The sequence below is a fragment of the Tachypleus tridentatus genome, chromosome 4, assembly GCF_004210375.1.
Source record: "Tachypleus tridentatus isolate NWPU-2018 chromosome 4, ASM421037v1, whole genome shotgun sequence".
NCBI lineage: Eukaryota > Metazoa > Arthropoda > Merostomata > Xiphosura > Limulidae > Tachypleus > Tachypleus tridentatus.
Genome location: NC_134828.1, coordinates 30495727 through 30521736, shown reverse-complemented (window position 1 = coordinate 30521736; position 26010 = coordinate 30495727). Strand labels below are relative to the sequence as shown.

Genomic DNA, 26010 nt, shown 5'->3' with positions numbered 1-26010 from the left:
CGCGAAGGATTACTCTATATGGATAACAATCCTGAAAATATAATCCTTCTATAATTATAACCATCCATAAAGTTTAACTATCTACAAAGGTTTATCTGTGTGGATAAACATCCTGATAAAATAATCCTTCTACAGCTAGTACTTTTCAGTGAAGATAGTTCTTGTCAGAGTAATTGTGTATTCATTTATTCCTCAGGATAACTATGATACATTTATTATTATTATATATGTCAAAAGTGTAATTGAAAATAATATACATAAATCATGATACACAACACCTGAATCTGCTAAAGATCCATATTTTCTACTAATGACAAAATTGCAAGAAGGCAAAAATAATTTTTTTGAGCTGATTCTCTGTTCAAGGACGGCACTGTTTTAAGTTGACAACCACTCTCAACTACATTATGCAACTACTCCATGTTTCCTTTTGTGTTTACAATGAGCTGATGAGGCGTTGTTGTTTCTGGATACTAGCTGGTCTACGTTTAACCTGTATAAGTCTTGTTTAATATTCGAATTTCAAGAATCACTAGTTTGTTGTTTGTTTTCCAGTTGAAAAAACAACAACAAGCAAACAGTAATTTTCTGGTAAAAATGTTAGTATTTCTCTTGTGTATCAAAACATAATCATTTTAAAGTCTGTGTCTCAGTTCGACTATTAAACCTTATATACGTATTTATAAAGTCTATGACTCAGTTTGACTATTAAAGCTTATTAACGTATCTAAGCCTGTACAGAAGACTTCGTGACTTCATACATTTTAAGATTGGTTTGTGATTTACAGGAAAAAAAAAAGAAAGTAGAGCCACCTCAAATGACATGAGCGGACAAGATGGAACGGGTTATGTCATCCATCAGAATAACCCCCTACAAGGGGGGGTGGCGAATTTGTACCCACAAAGTCCGCCGATTGTCATCAGTTCGTAAAGCCTAATCGCCAATAAAAGTATGAAAGGTGCCTGAATCCCAGCCGATCCCACACGAACTTGTCCAGGTCAAACTGAGGTCAACTATATGTGAAAAGAAAATGAGAAAATATGAAATATTCTGGACTTCTCTTCCATACATGGTCGTCGACCTTCTCTACTAGCTTCCGTCCACCAATGGCAGCGCTCAGCAAAAATACTAACCAATAAAATTTCGGAGAGTTTGACTCTCTTCGTCCACCCGCGGGCCTGGAAAGATACCTATTTATTAAGACGTTTAGTGTTTCCCTCAGTTTCTTCATCGAATACAAGACCAAGACTCAAGTCGGAATACAGGGAGTAAGTATTATAGTTCATAGATTTAATAAATATTTATTTATGACTTATTTCATTATTGTTCTATAATATGTTTATACTAAAAATACCCAACTATTGTTTTATAGTATGTTTGTACTCAAAATACCCAACTACTGTCCTATAATATGTTTGTACTAAAAATACCAAACTATTGTTTTGTAGTATGTTTATACTAAAAATACCCAACTATTGTCTTAAAATACCCAACTTTTGTTCTATAGTATGTTTACATAATATATGTTTATACTAAAAATACCCAACTCTTGTTTTATAGTATGTTTGTACCTAAAAATACCCAACTATTGTCTATAATATGTTTGTACTAAAAATACAAAACTATTGTTTTGTAGTATGTTTATACTAAAAATACCCAACTATTGTTTTATAGTATGTTTATACTTAAAATACCCAACTTTTGTTCTATAGTATGTTTACAGGAGAAATACCCAACTCTTGTTTTATAGTATGTTTATACTAAAAATACCCAACTTTTGTTTTATAGTATGTTCAATAGTCAAAGTTTGTTCTTGATTTTACCATAAGACTAATAAAAATAGCAAGATATTATGATGCTATAAAATTCATTATTTTTTCTTCTTAGTGCTATCCAGCATCGTTGTTTCAGATACATAGTTCGATGTTTATTTATATAGTCTATAAGTATATTATATGTATATTCTATTATATATATATATGTATACATACATATGTATCGAGACGACATACAAGAGACATTTTGAAAATCGTGCTTTATCATTGTGTACAAAATTAACGTAGCATTAACGAAACTGAAAGTAAAGTTTTCACGAGAAGCTTTAACAGAAAGGTTTGAAGAACGTAATTCTTGGAATGTAATACCGACGAAATAAAGATTCTGTAGCGATTAGAAGTTGAAATCGTTTTAAAAATAGATCCGTATTCTGTGAAATGAAACACGGAAGCTTTGGAAAGATGCATGTTTTCTAAAGAACTGAACCTGAATATGTTCATATTGAATATTAAAGAGAAATCTATTTCGTTATCAGAAATATGTCTTTTACGGTTTCTTAGAAAACTGTCGTACTTTCAGTAGGGTATAATTCACATCTGAGGAATGAGGGTCGTATAAATTTTACTGGCCTTGGTAACATTGCTTTTCCTATATTGGTTTTTTTTTTCTATATGAATAATAACCGTAATTGTTATAGGTAATTAAACGTTTTTCATTGGTATTTCCCCGAATATGCAGTCCTTTACTTAAATAAACCGTATTATCCATTTAGTGATATGTTATGGTGAAATATGTCTTTGCGTGATAAATCGATATCTATGTTTTTTAAAGAACATCAGTAATTTATTAAACTCTTCATTATAGAGATAAACGTCATTAACGACTTGTGTATTTGTAAAAAAAATAGCCATTAAAAAGCAAATATTTTATTTCATACATAGGACTAAGTGTTTTCGATTCGAAAATTAGATGTATATTAAACCTTTTCTCAATTGCTTTGTAGTGGCCGTTTCTGTTTCAATAATAGAAATAAAACATAACTCTATTTGTGAGCATAGTCTCGGGCAGGCGCCAGGTTACTAATAAAATACTGGTTTCAAACCAGACTGCCTTTTGTAAAATACCTTAACTCATATGTATAGGTTTATTAACGGAACATGCGAAATTGGTAAGTTGCGCTGTACTATTTGTGAATTCGTGGTACTTACAACATTGTTCATTCCACCTTTATCGACATGAACATGTTACTAGCGCGAGAGATAAGAGTTTTGTGGAAAATAATGTATCTTTTGCATAAAATATGTCACACGAGTGTGTGTGTGTGTTTCGTAATCCAAAAACTAAAATCTTCCAACAAGTTATTTCTGTGGTAAACTATAAGTTGTTTCATACATGAAACGGTTACGCAAGCATTTTACATGGTTAATTTCAAGTTACTAAATTAAAAAGTGAGTTGCGCAGTCCAGCATTAAAACAACCGATATTTTATACAGAATCTAAAGAACGAGACATCATGCAGGCTAACCCTAAAGTATTTATGATGTGATTTAGTGTCTAATAAAGCGGAAAGGTAAACATACAGTAAAAAAAAACAACAACAACAAACCGTGAAAAAAAATAACTGAAAATTGATAAAATACATGTCTATAGCATAAACGTTTATTTATTGTTACATTTAACGTTTTTAGCAAAAGGTCTTGGTCAGACAGTATGAACTGTGTTACATGGAAAAAATTCAATAGAAATAAAATAGACTAACCCTAAAGTATTTATAATATTGTTTAGGGCTTAATAAAGCGGCAACCTGTTTGACTCATCAAAAATATTTATAATAGTGTTTAGAATAACATAAAGTAAAAGTAAAGTGGGCTAACCACAAATTATTTATTATATTGTTTAGAATATACTAAAGAAGAGTCAGGTGGACTAATCACAAATTATTTATGATATTGTTTAGAATATAATAAAGAAGAGTCAGGTGGACTAATCACAAATTATTTATGATATTGTTTAGAATCTAAAGAAGAAAAATCGGATGGGCTAACCACAAATTATTTATTATATTGTTTAGAATATAATAAAGAAGAGTCAGGTGGACTAATCACAAATTATTTATGATATTGTTTAGAATATAATAAAGAAGAGTCAGGTGGACTAATCACAAATTATTTATGATATTGTTTAGAATATAATAAAGAAGAGTCAGGTGGACTAATCACAAATTATTTATGATATTGTTTAGAATCTAATAAAGAAAAGTCAGGTGGACTAATCACAAATTATTTATGATATTGTTTAGAATCTAATGAAGACAAATCGGGTGGACTAATCACAAATTATTTACGATATTGTTTAGAATATAATAAAGAAGAGTCAGGTGGACTAATCATGAATTATTTGTGATATTGTTTAGAACTAATAAAGAAGAGTCAGGTGGACTAAATACAAATTATTTTTATACTGTATAGAATCCGATAAGGCTGAAGTCAGATAAAGATAGCAGTTTGTAAAACAATGCCTAACGGAGCGAAAGTTACGTAACTAAGGAAAATGAAATGAAAACATCAACAATAGCACAATAGTCAGGAAATCGGGAAATACAAGATAGGCCTGCGAATTTAAACTTTATAAAAGTCGTTTTGCATGAAAACCGTTCACGTCTACCACAAATTTCAAGATACTCTAATTATTTTCCATAATTCAGCCACGCAGATTTCGAATATAATATCCTTTTTTATCACATAAGAATTTCCTTTTTTACAAGTTGGGAAGAAAAATTCTTGTTTAGATCAAGTTATTATTTCGTTTATCACAATGAACATTTTTTTATTGTTATGTTTCTTTGCAAAACTACAAACAAACTAAAGAAAAGCGAAGACTAATTGACGTCAAACGAATATGTCTTATTCATTCTGATTTGTTTTATGAAAACTGCGTCTTTCAGTCTCAAAATTACGTATCGTCGTCTTACTTTTATGAATTGCCGTGCGACGCTTTGTGAAAAATCTGTACGTGATGAAAAAAAAATGGATGCCATTTTCAGATTCAGCAGAAAGGAATTACTGTAGAACACGTAAAAAGGTCAAAGCAATACACCCCTACGATTGCTATGTCATCAAAATCGTTTTCAAAGCATTATTAAGTTTAAACGAGACACCAAATAATCGAAACGTTTTTCAACACCTAATAAAATTGTAAAAAATAAAGCATCCAGTTGATCATTACACTGACAGGAGTAAATAAACTAATCTTCTGTTACAACGCTAAAATCAAGGGTTCGATTCCTCTTGGTGGGCTGAGCAGATAGCCCTTTGTGGCTTTGCTATACGAAAAACACACACACACACTAATCTTCTGAATCTAACATAATAATACCAAAATTAACAAGTATCAAAACGTTCAAAATTTATATACTTTATCTACACGTTTATAAAGTTTGTTAAGATGGAAAATACTTTATAGTAAATCGAATTCTGAATTTTTATTTACTCTTACAAGGCCCGGCTTGGCCAAGCGTGTTAAGGCGTTCGACTCGTAATATGAGGGTCGCGGGTTCGAATCCCGATCGCACCAAACATGCTCGCCCTTTGAGCCGTGGAGGCGTTATAATGTAACGGTCAGTCCCACTATTTGTTGGTAAAAGAGTAGCCCAAGAGTTGACTGTGGGTGGTGATGACGAGCTGCCTTCCCTCTAGTCTTACACTGCTAAATTAGGAACGGCTAACACAGATAGCCCTCGAGTAGCTTTGCGCAAAATTAAAAAAAAACAATTTAATCCTTATTCATTTCAGGAATATTTTTTGTCCTTCCGATAAACTTTGTATCCAAACGTCTTAATAACTGATAATAAACGAATTTTCTCTTATGCTCTTCCGTAATTAGGTTTCATTTAAAGTTCATCTGTAGTTGTAAGCCACTGTTTTGTTTTGTTTTCACCAGGTTTTGAGTTACTTCCGACTTAGAGTAGAGTTTCTTTAATAGCGTTAGTAATAAAGTGATTATTCCAAACACATGTACGTAGTTTGAAACAATAACAAATTTATCATGAAAAAGACAATAACTGAAGCAAGACAACATTAAAGACTTACATCCGTATATGAACAAATCTTTTTCCTTTATTTTGTGTGTTTGTAAATGGAACTTCAACTGTCTTTTCTTCTCCTCAGAAGAAAAAAAAAACTTCTCTATTACTCAGGAGTTTAGAGAACTGAGTTAATAATACTATTACAGAGCACTGGTCTCTTCGCTACAATTTTGTGTAACACATCATCACTATTGCTTTGTTTTCACAATGGTAAAACAATAAATAATTTGTATTGAAATTCTTAAACGATTAACAATTGTATTATACACTTTAAATGTCAAAAACGAGGTTACATGCAATTTCTTTTAAATCTCGAGTCAAAAGTACTTTCAATGGTTTAACACAACTGTAAACTATCAGAACACAGAAGACAAAGCTAACTTGTCCTTCGGTCAGATCTGTATTATCTCCAGCTGAGCAACGACAAAACTTTGGTTATATATGAATTAGATTATTTCGTTTACTTGCTAAGACGACAAATGGATTAGATATTATCAGCAAATAGTTTCTGTTCAGTTAAAAATAATACAGGGAAATAATACTCAGATAACTATACCAAGGTAATATGTTAATAAGCATTATTCACGAGAGTTAGGTTAGAAAAATGAAAACATCATGAACCAGGATTATGTTACAAAAAAAACAACAACAGAAGCTGACATCAATAACCAAGTTTATGTTACAAGAACAAAATGACATCATTAATCAGGGTTATGTTACAAAAACAGAAGTTGGCATCATTAACCAAGTTCGAGTTACAAGAACAAAGTGACATCATTAACCAGGGTTATGTTACAAAAACAGAAGTTGGCATCATTAACCAAGTTCGAGTTATAAGAACAAAGTAACATCATTAGCTAAATTTATAGTATAAAAACCGGATTTTACATCATTAATCAGGTTCGTGTTGCAAAAACAAAGTGAGATCATTAACAAAGTTCAAGGTGACATTGTTTATCAAGCGTGCGCTACAAGAACAAAGTATTGTCATTAGCTGACAAGAGGAACAGTGTGGTATTACTCACCAGGTTTATGTTGGTAAAAGAAAACTGACATTATTAATCGAATTTAAACTGCAAGGACAAGCGATATGACTAAACACGGATATGTTAAAAAAAGTGTCGGGTTTAGAGACGGCTAGCGCTCGAGCAGCTTTGCGCGAAATTCAAAACAAACAAACAAACAAGGACAACGCGACATCATTAACCAAGGTAATGGTACAGAAAAAAATCGTTGACAACGATAATGATGCAAAAGTGACAACATTAACAAAGTTTACATTATAAGGCCAAGGCGGCTCTGTTAATCAGCGTTGGGTTAAGAAAACAGAGTAACATCAATAATATTATTTATTAAGAAAGATAAGGCGACATTACTAGAGAGTCATGTTTGTCGTTGTTGCAAATTAATTCCTGAGATCATGAATTTGCTGTTAAAGGATGGTAACTTCAATGTTGTGCTGTAAAACAAAGTTGTATGTTTAAGTTTACCTATAAAATACAGTAAAACAGTTCGACTCAAGGTTATTTTGTAAGCACGATAGAAAATCATCATCCATTAGAATGTTTTGAGTACAACTTAGCATCATTACCCAAGCCTAATAAATAGGTACTCATAAGGGTTATGATGCAAGCATAATAGGACATTATATTTCAAGGTTATTTTGTGAGCACGATAGGAAATCATCATCCATTAGAATGTTTTGAGCACAACTTAGCATCATTACCCAAGCCTAATAAATAGGTACTCATAAGGGTTATGATGCAAGCATGATAGGACATTATATTTCAAGGTTATTTTGCAAGGAGACACACAAATATATATTATAATTTCGTCTTGCAATAAAAGCACAAAAGGACACGGGAATTGTTTTGTTTGTTTCTTGAATTTTGCGCAAAGCTACTCGTGAGCTATCTGCGCTAGCCCTCCCTAATTTAGTAGTGTAAGAGCTACTCAGCACCACTAACCGCCAACTCTTGGGCTACTCTTCTACCAAGGAATAATGGGAGTGACAGTCACGTTATAACGCCCTCACGGCTGAAAAGGCGAGCATGTTTGGTGCGACGGAGATTCGAACCCGCGACCCTCAGATTACTAGTCGAACGCTTTAACTCACTTGGTCATGCCGGGCTGATGTGAGAACACCACCATCCAGTGTAAGTAATGTCTTATATAATTTTTATTTAAAAATAATAATAATTGCTCCAGCTTTCCCTACATCAGTCGCTTTAGGATCAGTAAAGAGGATACCAACTGTATACCAAGAAATATTGCTATAAAGCACAATTTATATATATATATATATTGCCATTTTTAAATGAAGATGGTTCATGAAGTACATTCACTTCACAATACTTGCTCTTTTAAAATCATGTTTTGAATCAATTTTTCCTTTCTCTGTATATAGGTGTACGTGTGTTGTACGTAATAACACAAAATAAGAGCAAGGTAAGGGAACTATGCGCGTGATGAATTATCGACAGACTTTATTATATCATTAATACGTGCTTTGACATGCACCAGGTTTTTATTATACATGCGTATTATATACCTCGATAACTTACAACAGTTATACTCTTGGAATCATATACATTATAAATTATGTCATGTTGCTTGTCCTTACTTTACAACGTGACGTAGAAAGGACCGAACGGACTCGTAGGAGGATCCACGACTACTTGGTTGCTATTATATAGTCTCAGCTCTCTTGAGAAGGAAATAATGAATCATGTTTAAATGTTACATTTTACCACCAGAACTAGACAAGTTATGAAATTGGTAAAAGAAACGCTTAGCCAACAGAAAATACGCCCACTCTCTAAGCCGGAACTGGTTATGTGATAGGTCCGTTACGGTACGGAATGGTTTATTTTCCTTGTTCATACGTACATACAGCATACGAGAGAAAAATAAGAGTCGAGTAGACAAACGTTTGGGGTCTTTTACGATGTTAATCTTTAAGATTGTTCTGTTTTGTTTTGTCTTTCTTTTTCGTATTGGAAAGAACTAATATATTTTCGATGATATTCAGTTTTAATAAATTAGTTCACTTTTATAATGTTCTCATTTTTGAACTTATAAGACTTCTTTTATTCCTCAAAGAAGTTTTGTACGCGAATAAATCGAATGTCTCTCATGTTTTGGTTCGGCACCATAAAGCACTAATGTTTTGGTTTGGCACCATAACGCACAAAAAGCGCTTTACAGGTAATTAATTGCTAGCAACAAATAAGCCTATTGTTATGAATTTGCTGCGGTAAATTATGTAAGATTCTACCAAGTATAAAAGGATGAAAACAAACTGCAGCTTTTTCTTAGTTCGAATCCGTTTAATAGAGGGCACTGCGAGAGAATAAAGCTAATTCCAAGAACTAATGTGAAAAGGTTGTAGACTAGAAGAATCGGTGCTCCTGCGTACATAGGTCCCAATTATAGTATGTTATTGTCACACACTATACAATAGTTATGAATATTAATAATTCGGGATTCTGGTGCCTTGAAAGATTGAAGTCAAATATTATCTGAATGGGATGCGTGGGAAGATTATTTATTGATTTGGATTTTGTAAAAACTTTAATATTATACCCACGGTTTCCCAAGTTTGTATATGAAACAAGTCTTTTTAATTCTATATTCGAATCTTACAGTTTATCCAAAAGCACTCAGAAACTATCGGATATTTCACATTATCTTATTGAACACTTGTTAAGAAAGTTTCACTAGACTCGTAATCCGAAGATCGCGGGTTCGAATCCCCTTCACACCAAACGTGCTCGCCCTTTCAGTCGTGGGGGCGTTATAATGTTACGATCAATCTCACTATTCGTTGGTATAAGAGTAATCCAAGAGTTGGCGGTGATGACTAGCTGTCTTCCCTCTAGTCTTACGCTGCAAAATTAGGGACGGCTATCGCAGATAGCCCTCGTGAAGCTTTGCGCGAAATTCATAACAAAATAAACCAAACCTCATAAACTTGTACAATCAAATTTTATAAGCTGGAAGTGATATTTCACAAGTATCTAAGTAATCTATTTTTATCCAAGCTAGCTGAACATCAAAGCTACTCTGGTCGTAAGATTAACGCTTACCTTAAATTAACTACAGAAATATTCTCGCTAAACAATAGGGACTAATTTTTCTTGTTAATTTAATAAGTTTTCAGTTACAAGATCTTCAGCTTCGCTATTAAACAGCTAAAGTTTTGTGTAGTTCATGCAGATTGTTATCAGATATTGTACATCAATATTGATATTAAAGACTGAAGTAAAGGAAAAAAATCTCTCTTTCCTATGTTTCTTCTCGATGCTTTTTGATTGAAAACAAATGTTCCTATTTCCATCCCGTCTCAAAAACAGTTTTGAAACATGAAAACCAGAGTCTTTTTATAGTGCAAAGTGGAATTCGAACCCTTGACCCTGCCAATAGAAGAGTTTTTTTTTAACAAATAGTAAACTACAGCATTTCGAGGACTGAGATTTACTTTTTTTGGTTTCTTGATGATTACTTAACGTAAGACACAGCATTTATATTTTGCTGATTTCTTTTGAATGGAAGGTTTTGTTCGTTTTGAACTTCGCGAAAAGCTACTCGAGGGCTATCTCCGCTAGCTGTTCTTAATTTAGCTGTGTAAGACCAGAGGGAAGGCAGCTAGTCATCACCGCCAGCTCTTGGGCTACTCTTTTATCAACGAATAGCGGGATTGACCGTCACATTATAACGCCCCCACGGCTGAAAGGGCGAGCATATTTGGTGTGAAGGGGATTCGAACACGCGATCCTCGAATTACGAGTCTAGTGAAACTTTCTTAGCAAGTGTTCAATAGGATAATGTGAAATATCGGATAGTTTCTGAGTGCTTTTGGATAAACTGTAAACTTCGAATATAGAATTAAAAAAACTTGTTTGAAATTTCAGAAACCATGGGTATAATATTAAAGTGTTTTATAAAATCCAAATCAATAAAGGTAATATAATGTTGTAATATAATTACAATTAAAATTTAATTTTTAGTGTAATGTAATGTAATTACAATTATAATTTAATTTTGTAGTGTAATGTAATGTAATTACAATTATAATTTAATTTTGTAGTGTAATGTAATGTAATTACAATCATAATTAAAATTTGTAATATAATTACAGTTATAATATAATTTTGTAATGTAATTACAATTATAATTTAATTTTGCTAAAACGATTCGATTTTAGCTGATTATAAATCTATAGAAATTTCAAACTTGACGGGTTGAATATTAATTCTCTTTAGCAAAGAAACGTGTTAGGAATATATTTGCATATCATAGTGATAGAACGAGAAAAAAGTTGGACATTATTTTCTATCAGTGATTTGTAATTTTTTCCATAGGGCTTAAAATATCCAATAATAATATCTGTTTGCTTCGTGGCAGTCTTGAGATTGTCTGTGTAAATTTTTCGGATTTGACAAAAATAGCGAATGTTTTTAAACATTATTGATTATTTCGTTTCAGTTTGTGAAGTAAGCACAATGTAAAACGTAATATTGGAACTCGAATCAAACGGCCTATTAAGCAGCTATGGGCTAAAAAACGAACAAACAGTATACAAAGGTGCAATTCCAAAAACAAGCGCATCATACTATATGCCATACTAAAACAAATATGAAAACTCCAAAATATGTGCATTTAATATTGTATGCCAGTTTTTAGAAGTGTGCAACTCGCCAGTTCTGTTTCCAACGTGTTAAAATAATCATACTTATCGCAAATTAATAGAGGTTAACTAGAAAGGCCATAATTAGGCTTAACATCAAAACATCTAAATCTAAAAACACACTAAAATTTCTTATCATTAGGCGACAATAATTTATGTTGTGCAGGTTCGATGCTTTTACCTCTCGTTATTCGAATATTTTTACGATGTTGACACTCAAGTGAACGTAAATAATTAACTGAACACATTTTCTATGGTAAAAGTTTTATTTAAGTGTTCAGATAATTGTTATGATATTATATCTGGGAAACTAAATTTTTCACCGTAATAAATTTGGAAATCGCTTTTATGCAAAAGATATTTTAGTAAGATTTAATTACAGGACTGTATTATTACACATTTACGTAGATTAAGATTTTTACGTAGATTTTTTTTTACATTTTATTATATATCTTTTTACTTTTTATTTTATTAAAATTAATCGTTCTAAAATATACCTTTTTTGTAATCGAATAAATAAAGTTCGACATGTGTTTGAAACAATAATTTGTTTCCGAAGTCCTGATAAATTTGTTTGAAGTTAAGCGCAAAGCTGCACAATGGGCTTTTTGTGCTCTGCCCACTTCAGGGGTATCGAAACATACCACTGTGCCACTGAGGGAGCCTTTCTTATTAAAAATGAAAGAGTAATTTTGTTTAAATCCCTCAACTGAAAACAGATATAAAATACACAAAGATTTATTGGATAGTTCTTTTACAAGTTAATTTCTTACACGATATGATAATTGAAATATCTTGCTGTGAGCATGCGTGGTTGAATTCCAAAAAAATCCAAGGCTCGAATAGTGATATGCCACTAAACACGGCTCCACATTGGTAACTGTGGGGTGTTATAAAAGTCTTTCTTTGTTTGCTTGTTGGCCCGGCATGGCCAAGCGCGTAAGGCGTGCGACTCGTAATTTGAGGGTCGCGGGTTCGCGCCCGCGTCGTGCTAGATATGCTCGCCCTCCCAGCCGTGGGGGCGTATAATGTGACGATCAATCCCACTTTTCGTTGGTAAAAGAGTAGCCCAAGAGTTGGCGGTGGGTGGTGATGACTAGCTGCCTTCCCTCTAGTCTTACACTGCTAAATTAGGGAAGGCTAGCACAGATAGCCCTCGAGTAGCTTCGTGCGAAATTCCAAAAAAACAAACAAACAAAATAATGTTTACTTGTTTAAGAGCAAAACCGCACTGGGTATTTTCTGTGTTCATGACGAGAATGGAACCTGGGAATTTTATCATTGTCAGTCCGTAAATTTATTATTGTCCCATTGGGGAACATTATAAAAATCAATACCACTATTCGTCTAAAAAGAACTACATTGGCGACGTATGCTAATGACTACTTGCCCTCTTTTCGGTCAGTTAATACGATTTAGGGGTAATTTCGACTGTCTAGGATAATGATTAATAACGCGATATTGTTTAGTTAGTTCATATTTAATACCAACAGTTTATTTGTTATTTTTATTAGAATTAACACTATTATCATATAGAAGAACTGGCGAAGCACGAAGCTAGTTTTATTCTTTTCGAAAAGTGCCAACCAACTACAGTGTCAAGAGGAGAAACATTCATTTATATTTCTAAGAGCTAATGAGTAAAAGCAAACAATATTTTTGATGTGTCAACCACACCACATCCGCTATTACATCGTCGACGAAGCTTTACTCTCAATACCAGCGATCGACTTAGTACTGATTTTGATGCTATCTATATCATCATATTTCGTGAACAGATTAAGTTTATTGTAATTACCATAAAGTTTATTTAAGCGGTGTCTACTAGTTAGACGTTTGGCGTATGTAAGCATTGAAAACGCAATATTATATATTTATTTTATGTTTGACACCAATTATTTACTTGTTGTTTTTTTATTAATTTTCACCTCCAGTGGATCAGCGGTAAGCCTCTGGACTTATAAAGCTAAAAATCAAATTTCAATACTCGTGGTACGCGTAGTGCAAACAGTACATCGTGTAGCTGTGTACTTTATCGCAAAAAGAAAATCGAATTAGTTTTACTTTCGGGTGAACTCTAGTTGCCATCTAGCGGCCTTATGTGAAACAACAAACATCACTAGATAATACAATTTACAAACACTTACAATGAAACTTTTTAGTCTTTTTACTGTTAAAATAATCATTTTAATGAAATTTATTGCGCACTTTAATATAATATATATAACGAAGCATAATTCTGAAGGACCTTTTATTTGTTTGCAGTTAAGCACAAAGCTGCACAATGGGTTATTTGTGCTCTGCCCGTCACGAGTATCGAAACCCGGTTCATACTGTTATAATTCCGCAGACATACCGCTGTGCCACTTGAAGACAGCAATAAGCCTATTGGTCCATCTAGTTTTTCCCATCTTCTAAACTAAACTCAAACTATTAAGTAAAAAAAAATATACAAAAACCCTCACAGCCAGCCCTTATCATTAATATAATTATCAAGCTTTCTCTTAAACTCACATAAATTTGCTTTCTCCACAACAATCATAGACAATCTGTTCCAAAAATCAACCACCCTGTTACAAAAATAAAATTGTCTTGACTGCACATGACTCATCCCCTTCCAATATTTATAGTTGTGTCCCCTACAAGTCTCACCTTCAGGTATGAAATAAAGGTAATGTATTAACGCTATTAGTTCCTTTAACAACCTTAATCAGGTCACCTCTAACCCTTCATTTTCAAGAGCAAACATCAGAGATATTAACTTGTCGTATGAAAAACTCTTCATATCAGGCGCCATTTTAACATTCCCTCTGAGCCCTTTCCAACAATTCAATGTCGTAAAGAGCCTAAGGTTGAACACAATACTCCAAACATGGCCTCCAAGTGGCCTGTGCAATGAAATCATGTCCTCTTTAAACTTGTATCAACATTTATGTATACAGAATCTAGGACCTTATTTGCCCTACTACTGGTAATAGCACGCTGCTTGGAAAGCTCAAGATACTTTCTTTCATAACTCTGTTAAGGTTACTCCCATCCAAATTGTACTCATAGATCAAATTGTAATAACTCATATACGTCATTTTCCATTTAATATAATTAACATCCATCTGCCATTTATTCGCTCAACTCACTAGATGATTTAAAATATTTTGTAAATCACCAGCATCTTCTTCGCTGCCATCAGCTGCAAAGACCTTAATATCATCATCAAATTTGGATAATTTATTGATTCGTTGCTCATATAAGTGATTGATGTAAATCAAAAAAGAGTAAAGGCCCTAAGACTGAGCCCTGAGGTACTCCACTTGTGACATTAATTCAACTTGACTGAACTCCATTTATAACAACCCTCTGCTTTTCTTTGTCATTCAGCCAATTTTCTATCCAATCAACTAATTTATCTCGTACTAATAGCCACACCCAAGATCCTTATTTATGTACAAGAGAGCATGGAATGCAACAGCAGTGAGCTCTTTACTAATATACTGAAGATCATAGAGTACAATACCAATAAATGTCTTACGTATAATCAGAAAATCACACAGTACAACAATACGTTTCTTATTTATGAACAGCAGGTCGTACATTACAATAGTAATTAAGTTATTTATTTTCAAATGGAAATTAAAACATATTATTTCTTCGTCAACTTTGACCTCTGTTGCCACGCCTGTTGACAGCTGTGACACGATGAGAGATTATATATAAATGATGTGACATTATGATGGTTTCGATTCTTTCTTACATTATGTAGATATAACAACTATATATATGTGTGCTGTTGCATTATAAGAGTTGCGCTTTGTTATTACTTTATATAGATATATAGATTATATAAATACTAGCCGCGACCCGCGAGACATTTACAGTAGATTTCATGAACTTCACTAAAATTTTACTTATTACATTATTTTCACGTACTACATTTATCCTACACCTTCTTGGAAGCATTATGTGTTAAATCGATGAATCCTGATTTATTTAAAAAATATTTATGTGGTCAAACAAAAAACTAACGTAGGCGTAACTCGATTTCATAGAATTACACTTAAAGTAAAGAATAAAGTAAGATAATAATATTTATAATAGTGTACAGAGTTTGAAACAGTTTGTTTGTTTTGAATTTCGCACAAAGCTACTCGAGGGCTATCTGTGCTAGCCGTCCCTAATTTAGCAGTGTAAGACTAGAAGGAAGGCAACTAGTCATCACCACCCACCGCCAACTCTTGGGCTACTCTTTTACCAACAAATAGTGGAATTGACCGTCACATATAACGCCCCCACGGCTGAAAGGGCGAGAATGTTTGACGCGACGGGGATGCGAACCCGCGACCCTCAGATTACGAGTCGCACGCCTTAACACGCTTGGCCATGCCGGGCCGTTTGAAACAGTGATGATCGTTTAGTGTATGACTCGGTTTTTAGTAGCTAAAACAAAGAAAACGTCCGAAGTAAAGAAAAAAGTAGCTAAAATGTGTTTATAAAAATCTATGGAACGAACCGAAACTAAATTAATGAAAAATGAAGTAAATGTAAAGTTATAATGAAGGCAAATTTAGCTGATTATACAGAAGCGTCTGAATGAGTGTTCACAAAGTGATAAGCATATGGTTTTTAAACAACTTCTGCACGCGTATTTTAGACCTAAGTCAATCGAGAAAGCCCATAGCAGTTATATTTGGTGTAATATTTTAGGAAATTACAATCTGTTTATGTATCGCTCGTGTGAAATACTTTGTAAATAAAAAAGGTAAAATTGAAATCGAAGCCAGTCGTCACGTGATGACAACAACATTATGCCATACTTGTTGCATTAAAATGGTTGGCTACGCAAAAATAGGTAGAGTGATTCTGAATTGAAAAGCCAATATGTAATCCGGACTCTTCGGACAAAGGACTTTCCAGCAATATAAGATTTGTAGCGTTTGATCAAAAAATGTGCGAGAAAAGTTACGGACAAACGAACGTAAGCATATTATTTATATAAATTTTGTTATATTATGAGAGTTGTGCCTCCTTAACGCTTATACACGCAGATATATTATATAAATAGACTCTGGTATGACAAAAGTTGTGTTTTTGTGTTACTTTATACAAACAGATTGTATAAATGGGTTGAGATATAACGGGGTTGTGCTTCCTTATTATTTTTATAGGTATATAAATTATAAATATGTGCTGCGAAACTATTAACTGGGACCGGCATGGCCAGGTGGTTAATGCACTCGACTCGTAATCTCAGGGTCGCGGGTTCGAATCCCCGTCACAACAAACATGTTCGCCCTTTCAGCCATATGGGCGTTATAATGTAACTGTCAATCCCACTATTCGTTGTTAAAGAGTAGCCCAAGAGCTGGCGGTTGGTGGTGATGACTAGTTGCCTCTTCCCTCTAGCCTTACACTGCTAAATTAGGGACGGCTAGCGCAGATAGCCTTCAAGTAGCTTTACGCGAAATTCAAAAACAAACAAACCATATTAACTGGCATATGGATTGTGGAATTATAAAAATTATGTGATCTTATTACAGCTAAACATTTGCCGTTTGCATAAATACGATATGCGTAATTTAAAACCATTATAATTTTCCTTTAACGTAATTAAGCTTGTTTATTTTTTATTTCATAACCTTAAAAGAATTGACAATTGTTTGTCTAAATCATTTCCCGGTGTTTTTTTCCTAATAAAATAATTCAAATATTATATGTGACTCTAAATTAGTTGATAGTAATGTTTTTATGAAAATACACTAAAAGTGCTGCCGTATTCTAATTAAACTATGGCCTTTCTAACATTTAAAGTATACACTGTATTTACTTTTCATTAAGTTCAAAGCTGGCGCGGTATGGCCTAACGCATAAGGCGTGCGACTCGTAATCCGAGGGTCGCGGGTTCGCGCCCCCGTCGCGCTAAACATTCTCGCCCTCCCAGCCGTGGGGGCGTTATATGTGACGGTCAATTCCACTATTCGTTGGTAAAAGAGTAGCCCAAGAGTTGGCGGTGGGTGGTGATGACTAGTTGCCTTGCACTGCTAAATTAGGGATGGCTAGCACAGATATCCCTCGAGTAGCTTTGTGCGAAATTCCCAAACAAACAAAAGCTCAAAGCTGCTCAATGGGCTGTGTGTCTTTGCCCACCACATAGATCAAATCCTGAATTTTAGCATTATAAAGATGATTAAGTTATATTAAGATAGTTTTGAATATGCAAGTTACGAAACAACCACAGATGATATAAAGTCGCAGTGTCCTGATAATGTTTGGAAGTTTAAAGTCACTCGAAATTGTTTGATTCTGGATGATATATGCAACATCTCTTTCTGATGCAAAATATCCGTAAAATTACATCATTAATATGTGTGCTCGGATCGGATATGGTCAAGACAGACATATTCTTTGTACTTAATAACACTGAAGAAAAAAGGAATATGTATCATCTTTATGTACCAGTTTCATCCAGAAGCAGACCTTCAACAAGTCGTGGTGATCAAAGTGCGTCATGTTGCAATATGTGAGAATCCTCGAACACGAAGATCAATGAAAAAGCCATCTGTATGTTCACAGTCCATTCATATAGCACAATCAAGACATTTTTTCGTCTGAAAACGTAGTATACAAGTCATGTGGACACAAGTCGCTTCTGCGGTATATGAGATCGATAATGAAACGGGTATTCGTGCTCGTCCATATTGGTCAAATCGGACTGTTGAAACAGACTCCTGGAAACCTTCGACCTCATTAGCCAGATGAGTCATGTAAAGCCTACAAGAAAGGTGGAGAGGTGTGTGTACTTTGAACATAACAGTCTTACAACGGATACTTTTGTAACGAAAACTGCGCTGTAGAGTTATTGTCAAGATGCACGGTTGTCAGACAGATCACGACAGGACGTACAACATGAATTGTAATGACATGGAAAAGCTCCAAAATCGTTTCAATATAACGTACTCAACCTCTGTGTTGTTTTAATCAATAAATAACATGGAGCAAAATGATAGCTAACTATTAAACTTTTAAAGTGTATTTATTCGAGGACAGCAAAAACAGCGATTATTTCACGTGTGGTGTTTCGTTATGGATACGGCGTTTTGAGGTTATTTTACTCTCCACTACTCGTAACATTATACACATAATATTGACTCCACAGGGCCCGGCATGGCCAAGAGTGTTAAGGCGTGCGACTCGTAATTTGAAGGTCGCGGGTTCGCATCCCCGTCGCGACAAACATGCTCGCCCTTTCAGCCGTGGGAGCGTTATAATGTGACGTTCAATCCCACTATTCGTTGGTAAAATAGCAGCTCAAGAGTTGGCGGTGGGTGGTGATGACTAGCTGCCTTCTTACACTGCTAAATTAGGGACGGCTAGCGCAGATAGCCCTCGAGTAGCTTTGCGCGAAATTCATAAACAAACAAACAAACAATTGACTCCACTGTTTAGCACGCCCAGTCTCGTTCTTTAGATCTATCCCGGTACAGGGTTAGCGAGAGTAAATCGAATAATAGATTGAACTTCCTGTTTACTTTCAGAAACAGTCGTTATCAACGAACATACATTTGTCTTTTATTCCAAAGTTAAATCTCGTTGCGATTTTATTCGACTTTCTCCTTCGTACAAAATGTGTGATAAAGTTTGTCAGTGAGCAGAAGTGGATCTGAAGAGTTCACCTGCGAGACTGATGGTAAACCTGTTTATTTAACAAATCCGTGATTCCATACTAAAAAAGGAGATATAAAATACACAGAATCTAAGTGTGTACAATGTTTTCCTTAAAGCCTCATTCATAATCTGGTGGACTGGCATAGCCAAGCGTGTTAAGACGTTCGACTTGTAATCCGAGGGATGCGGGTTCGAATCCCGGTCGCACTAAACATTCCCGCCCTTTCAGCCGTGGAGGCGTTATAATGTGACAGTTAATTCGTTTGTAAAAGAGTAGCCCAAGAGTTGGCGGTGGGTGGTGATAACTAGCTGCCTTCCCTCTAATCTTACACTAGTAAATTAGGGACGGCTAGCGCAGATAGCCCTCGAGTAGCTTTGCGCGAAATTCAAACAAAAACATAACCTCAGTCATACTTCTATGTACCCTGAAATTGTAGGAAGATTTTGAACTGAATACAGCTAGTATCTCCAAGAGATGTACTGTGAACTGTTCAAGTGCCTTCTCTTGCCTGGAGATGACCTAGGAAGGTCAAAACGTTGTTCTCTCCTTATCAGTAAAAGTGTTAATACCCATACTAGCTGTTCTGAGATACGTTTTTATTTCAAGTGGGTTTCTTGTCATAATGAATTATGACGTTAAACAAATGTCAACAGTTGTTAATTGAACGTAAAAAAATGAAACGTGAGATATTAATGTCCCTAAAAGAAATAGCTTTTTACCTGAATAGAAGTAAATGTTTACTTGGCATATAACAAGTCAGATACCAAAAACTTACGGAAATATTCGTGTTTAATTCTTCTGAATGAGGGAAACATCTATCCTCAGAACATGTACCCTTAGAACTGTCATTTGTAGATAATATGTAACTTTAAGATAGTCGTTTGTTAGAAACATGTACCCTCAGAACAGTCATTTGTAGGTAATATGTAACTTTAAGATAGTCGTTTGTTAGAAACATGTACCCTCATAACAGTCATTTGTAGGTAATATGTAACTTTAAGATAGTCGTTTGTTAGAAACGTGTACCCTTAGAACAGTCATTTGTAGGTAATATGTAACTTTAAGATAGTCGTTTGTTAGAAACGTGTACCCTTAGAACAGTCATTTGTAGGTAATATGTAACTTTAAGATAGTCGTTTGTTAGAAACGTGTACCCTTAGAACAGTCATTTGTAGGTAATATGTAACTTTAAGATAGTCGTTTGTTAGAAACATGTACCCTCAGAACAGTCATTTGTAGGTAATATGTAACTTTAAGATAGTCGTTTGTTAGAAACATGTACCCTCATAACAGTCATTTGTAGATAATATGTAACTTTAAGATAGTCGTTTGTTAGAAACATGTACCCTCAGAACAGTCATTTGTTGGTAATATGTAACTTTAAGATAGTCGTTTGTGAACAACATATAGCTTTAAGACGGTCGGTTTTGAACAATATGCAATTTTAATAAGACAGTCGGTTTTGAACAATATGTAGCTCTAGGACAGTCGTTTGTGAACAGTATGTAGCGCTAGGACAGTCGTTTCTGAACAATATGTAGTGTTAGGGCAGTCGTTTGTGAACAATATGTAGTATTAGGGCAGTCGTTTGTGAACAGTATGTAGTGTTAGGACAGTCGTTTGTGAACAATATGTAGTGTTAGGGCAGTCGTTTGTGAACAGTATGTAGTGTTAGGACAGTCGTTTCTGAACAATATGTAGTGTTAGGGCAGTCGTTTCTGAACAATATGTAGTGTTAGGGCAGTCGTTTGTGAACAGTATGTAGCTCTAGGACAGTCGTTTGTGAAGAGTATGTAGCGCTAGGACAGTCGTTTCTGAACAATATGTAGTGTTAGGGCAGTCGTTTCTGAACAATATGTAGTGTTAGGGCAGTCGTTTGTGAACAGTATGTAGTGTTAGGACAGTCGTTTGTGAACAATATGTAGTGTTAGGGCAGTCGTTTGTGAACAGTATGTAGTGTTAGGACAGTCGTTTGTGAACAATATGTAGTGTTAGAGCAGTCGTTTGTGAACAGTATGTAGTGTTAGGACAGTCGTTTGTGAACAATATGTAGTGTTAGGACAGTCGTTTCTGAACAATATGTAGTGTTAGGGCAGTCGTTTGTGAACAGTATGTAGCTCTAGGACAGTCGTTTCTGAACAGTATGTAGTGTTAGGGCAGTCGTTTCTGAACAATATGTAGTGTTAGGGCAGTCGTTTCTGAACAATATGTAGTGTTAGGGCAGTCGTTTCTGAACAATATGTAGTGTTAGGGCAGTCGTTTGTGAACAGTATGTAGCTCTAGGACAGTCGTTTGTGAACAGTAGGTAGTGTTAGGGCAGTCGTTTCTGAACAATATGTAGCGCTAGGAGAGTCGTTTCTGAACAATATGTAGTGTTAGGGCAGTCGTTTGTGAACAGTATGTAGCGCTAGGACAGTCGTTTGTGAACAGTATGTAGTGTTAGGGCAGTCGTTTGTGAACAGTATGTAGCGCTAGGACAGTCGTTTGTGAACAGTATGTAGTGTTAGGGCAGTCGTTTCTGAACAATATGTAGTGTTAGGGCAGTCGTTTCTGAACAATATGTAGTGTTAGGGCAGTCGTTTGTGAACAGTATGTAGCGCTAGAACAGTCGTTTTTGAACAATATTTAGTGTTAGGACAGTCGTTTATGAACAGTATGTAGTGTTAGGACAGTCGTTTCCGAACAATATTTAGTGTTAGGACAGTCATTTGTGAACAGTATGTAGCGCTAGGACAGTCGTTTTTGAACAATATTTAGTGTTAGGACAGTCGTTTGTGAACAGTATGTAGCGCTAGGACAGTCGTTTTTGAACAATATTTAGTGTTAGGACAGTCGTTTGTGAACAGTATGTAGTGTTAGGGCAGTCGTTTGTGAACAATATGTAGTGTTAGGGCAGTCGTTTGTGAACAGTATGTAGTGTTAGGGCAGTCGTTTGTGAACAATATGTAGTGTTAGGGCAGTCGTTTGTGAACAGTATGTAGCGCTAGGACAGTCGTTTTTGAACAATATTTAGTGTTAGGACAGTCGTTTGTGAACAGTATGTAGTGTTAGGACAGTCATTTCTGAACAATATTTAGTGTTAGGACAGTCGTTTGTGAACAGTATGTAGCGCTAGGACAGTCGTTTTTGAACAATATTTAGTGTTAGGACAGTCGTTTGTGAACAGTATGTAGTGTTAGGGCAGTCGTTTGTGAACAATATGTAGTGTTAGGGCAGTCGTTTGTGAACAGTATGTAGCGCTAGGACAGTCGTTTTTGAACAATATTTAGTGTTAGGACAGTCGTTTGTGAACAGTATGTAGTGTTAGGACAGTCGTTTCTGAACAATATTTAGTGTTAGGACAGTCGTTTGTGAACAGTATGTAGTGTTAGGGCAGTCGTTTTTGAACAATATTTAGTGTTAGGACAGTCGTTTGTGAACAGTATGTAGTGTTAGGACAGTCGTTTCTGAACAATATGTAGTGTTAGGGCAGTCGTTTGTGAACAGTATGTAGCGCTAGGACAGTCGTTTTTGAACAATATTTAGTGTTAGGACAGTCGTTTGTGAAGACATAGGCTTATGCTTATTAACAGAAGTGATTAGCCATGGTAGTATTATTAATTTATAGCTATGATTGTAATGAAGATTAAAACATTTAAGGTTCTATTATTATGCAAGAGTATCAGTACAATATATCTGTATAGACAGTTTCGAGCAGCAGAGCCATTTGTAAAGAACAAATTATGTTTACCTTCTCTGTTTCTATTTATTAGTATTACAAAGACTATTCTAATCGAACTTGCATAAATATTTAAATTAATAGATACAAAAATACGTATTAAATTACTTTGTGTTTCATTCGCTTCTGAACACGTAAATTAATCACTGACATTCGCCTCAGTCATTTGATAAATATCTATATTAACATCAGTGCGTGTCTTAGTAAATCTTAAAGCATACCGAAACAGAATGTTCGTTAAGTTGGCCAGTGGAACTTATCTATAATGTAATTTACGTTTAGTCGTTGCTATTGTTCCACAAAGCAAGATTGTAGCTTTGATAATAAAACTACTTATATCAAACTAGATAGATATATATGTATATATATATATATATATACAGATGTAAACATTTTCTATTAAGTATTACTAGCTTAAATAAATGTATTATTTTCTTCAAAGTATTATATGTATCTATCTGGTAAGTCATTTTGAATATAATTTTGACACTTGAGTTAACATTATGTTTACATTTAAATATATTAACTCCTCAGGTTTTTTTATGATTTTTATATCTCTTTTTTTTTTTTACCCTCAGATTTTCCAATGGAAATCATGCACAAACTGTCTTCATGGTGGCTGGGGTCGTGGTTGGTGGTGGTCTCTATTCAGTTAATTCTGGCCGAGCAGACAGTGCATCCTACAGAATCCGAGTTCCAGCAGCTGATGGAGTCCAACTTGCAGTTCACTATGGGAATGTTCCATGGGATTTCGTCAAGAATAAGTCACCAAGAAAACGTCATCTTTTCCCCCTTCAGTGTCTACACCATCTTGTTGATGGGTCATCTTGGTGCCAAAGGACGTACAGCCCAAGAAATCTGTTTGGCCCTCAAATTCTGCACTTTGAACATATCCTACATCCACGATACCTTCGGAACCATAATTCATGACCTGTTTCTTGACCCTTCACATCATGGACTACTTGCCGTGGCTAATAGAATATTTATTAAAAATAATTTGGAAGTTTCTCCCATGTATGAATTTACGTTACGTTATTACTATAACGCAACCGTTCAAGAACTGGACTTCATGAACAATGCCGATGAAGCCCGAGATGCCATCAACGATTGGGTAAAAAAGCAAACAAATGGACTAATCCATGATATCTTAACCAAATCACCCGAACCTCGGACCAGTATAGTCTTGGCTAATGCACTATACTTTTCGGGCGAGTGGCTGTGGAAGTTTGATCCTGCCATGAGTAATCCTAGCGGCAAGTTTTACCTCACGGACGGGTCACATGTTCTTATCCCCATGATGGTTGGTAAGATGACCCTAGCTTATGGTTACAGCGAAGAATTTCAAACCAGTATACTTGAGTTACCGTATAAAATTCGAAGAGTGAGCATGTTTCTGATACTCCCAGACGAGATAGAAGGCTTACCACAACTCCAGTCCAAGCTGAATGCTACTGTCCTGAAATATCTTATCAAAACCATGAAAAAAACTGAAGTCAACGTTCGACTACCCCGATTCCGAATCGAAGACACGCCGAAAATCACCGAAGTACTCAAAGACATGGGATTGCATGATCTATTCTCTTCTTCTGATGCCAATCTCAGCGGGATCGCCTCGAACGAGCCAGAAGAGGAGCGCTTGCACGTGACAGACATGGTGCATCGTGCAGCAATTAAAATAGATGAAAGAGGAAGTGTCGCCGCTGCGGCAACAGCGGCGATCGTCGAGAGGGTCGGTTCCTTCAACATGCCCTTCTTCGAAGCTGACCATCCATTTTGTTCCTCATAATGGATAAACAAACTGGCACAGTTCTTTTCATGGGGAGAATAGCGGGTCCGTAATTCGCGTGCAAAGTACAAAATACCGAAATACGCTGTTGGAATTCTCTAGTGTTTTAAATACGAGCAGAGTTTGCAAAATTATATATATACATATATATTCTACATTCGTTTATTTAGCAAACAGTTATATAATAATAATCGTTCCAGAAATAATTAAAAAGAAAACAAATTAAATCGTGTGTGATAAGGACTGGGCGGTTTTGAATAACACTTAGACATTAATAATTACAAGTATATCGGATAGCTTTCACCTTTTCAACAGTGTATATTCAACAACCTGTGTTCAACTTTGAACATTCTTAGCTTTAGGTTTTACTGAAAGTATAACACGAAAGCGTTCAACTACAATACCTTCTATATATACGTCAGTTATTTTTGTTCTAAAGTGAGGAAGAATTTTTGTTATGTAGAAGAAAGGTATTGATATATCAATTCGTAAGTCGTATTATTTATACAGAGAATTTAGAGATAAAATGAAAAACGTTGAAGCCCTGACGATGATGTCAATAACCAATACGTAATAACTGGAATAACCATAGTCCGCATTTTCAAGTAGAGCATAATAGTAAATATATTTGGATAATATTACAATTTGGCATAAGTACTTTATATGGAGCAATCTAATACGTAGTCTATAGGCTGTTTGTCTGTGTTGACATAAAAAAATAGGCTTTACTGTATATAATAATATTGTTTTATTTCATGTCATAAATGGTTGTGTTTTTATATATCTAATAACGTATTATTTGTTTTTAATATGTAAGCCATATTACGATATTTTACGTGTAAATTTTATGAAATCTTATAAACGCCTGCATGCAGCTTTTATTTTTGTAATCAGTTTAAATAAAACCTTTTTAAGTAAAAAATAACAGCCTTGTGATATGCGTATTTTTGGCAAACAAAATACAAGAAACTGATTAAAGTAAATATACACCTATAAATCGATTACGTACCTTAAAGATACACCAAAAGCCACTCGCTATTCAGTATACAGAGGCCAGTCACTTCCTGTACCTATATCTCTGAGAAACCTACGTTTATGAGATATAACAATGCGCTATCTTATATCTTTCTATACCAGTCTTAATTTTGAACAGACCACAAACAAATGAAGTGAAAACTTTTTCATAACTTTATTACTACTTAAATATGTAAGTTCGTGGACATAGACGTTTCTCATATGAAAGTGCCCTCTGTAGGCAGAAAATATAGCAGCGACAGAAACTATTCCCGGCTCTTTCCA

At 34.8% G+C, this 26010-nt stretch overlaps 1 pseudogene across 1 annotated transcript; it reads left to right on the top strand.

Annotated features, from left to right (window-relative positions):
- Window positions 1-696: 696 nt before the first annotated feature.
- On the top strand, window positions 697-25606 carry LOC143248787 (leukocyte elastase inhibitor-like; annotated as a pseudogene). The gene is made up of 2 exons (XR_013027179.1): window positions 697-1269; window positions 23504-25606. The product of XR_013027179.1 is annotated as a leukocyte elastase inhibitor-like (transcript).
- The last annotated feature ends 404 nt before the right edge of the window (window positions 25607-26010 follow it).